Source organism: Vanellus vanellus (genome assembly GCF_965231255.1).
Source record: "Vanellus vanellus genome assembly, chromosome: Z".
Taxonomy (NCBI): domain Eukaryota; kingdom Metazoa; phylum Chordata; class Aves; order Charadriiformes; family Charadriidae; genus Vanellus; species Vanellus vanellus.
In genome coordinates, this window is record NC_138908.1 from 61,349,406 (window position 1) to 61,350,209 (window position 804).

Genomic DNA, 804 nt, shown 5'->3' on the forward strand with positions numbered 1-804 from the left:
TCTGCACAAAGTTAGTCTATAAAACAGTAGAAGCTGAACTTCATTTTTCAGTTCCAATACGTTTACTGCGTGTTCACCAACATTTTTCCCAGAAACAGAGATTCTGCTGTAGAAACTACATCAGTGCCCATTCCGTGAGCTAAACTGATCATATAGTCTCATTATATAATGGTAGGTTATCCAAATTCCTTATAAGGAATTCCTTCATAAGGAAACAATGGAAGACTCAAAAGCAACAATATAAAAGCTTTCTCTTATTTCACATCGACTGAATAAGTTTAATACCTAATGCTTCGTGATATACAATATAAAATTCTACATCAATGGTATGTAAAATACACTGCTAGAGGAAAAAAAGAAACAGATACGTCAAGAATAACAGAAGCCTTAATTTACAGACAGATTCCTGTGTCAATCCCAACTTCTTATTCACACTGTATTGTTTTGGAGCTTATCAGCTTGTTTCAGTACAAATTTCCTACAGAGTGACACAGAAATGACTAAGCTACACTGTGCCTTTTTTCCCCCCGAACTACCTCAACCACAGCCCAAGCTGAGGTGATGCCCTGAACACTCCAGTTCAATACCCTGAAGTCTTCACTTAGTGGCCAACATCAGTCTCCCTCCATTTTTTCAACTCTTTTTGCCTTATAGGCCCAGGAAGACAAACAGATATGGAAGGACAGGTAATGCCTTAGGTTCAGGGAATGTCAATCATCCCAGCAAGTTCTAAGCAAGATAGTAAGGTATTCTTTGAACATTAGGGAAGCAGGTGATGTAGAACTGCTAAGAAACTTGAAGTGT